The following is a 436-nucleotide window of genomic DNA, read 5'->3' on the forward strand; positions in this document are numbered from 1 at the left end:
TTTTTTGCTGTGATAAATTATTCTCATTTATTGACCCTCCTCTTCAGGTAAACTTTGATTGACACTATTGTTTAACTACTATTTTTTTTGAGGATCTTGTTAATAATACCATATATTGATATGTTCAGTAGGTATCCCCGTGTTTTAATGTTTTCGTTTTTCCCTTTACGATTTTTCTAAGCTAGCCATATTTTAACGAATATCTGAGAAGGGTTACCTAACCTTTTAATTAGTTTACAGGAAAGTTTGTGTTCTTTGTACAATATTGCTCAAAAAACCTGTGCGGCCTTTTATTTCTGAGCGATTTTAAGAAGTTATCTGATCTTTACACAAAATGGATTCCATAAGTTTTCTGGCCTTATAGTGAGTGGCTTCGATGTTTTTATTTTCTCATGACTGGTTCCATGGATTTTTAGAATTTTTCATGCATGTGGTT

Source organism: Palaemon carinicauda, chromosome 3 (genome assembly GCF_036898095.1).
Source record: "Palaemon carinicauda isolate YSFRI2023 chromosome 3, ASM3689809v2, whole genome shotgun sequence".
Classification (NCBI taxonomy): domain Eukaryota; kingdom Metazoa; phylum Arthropoda; class Malacostraca; order Decapoda; family Palaemonidae; genus Palaemon; species Palaemon carinicauda.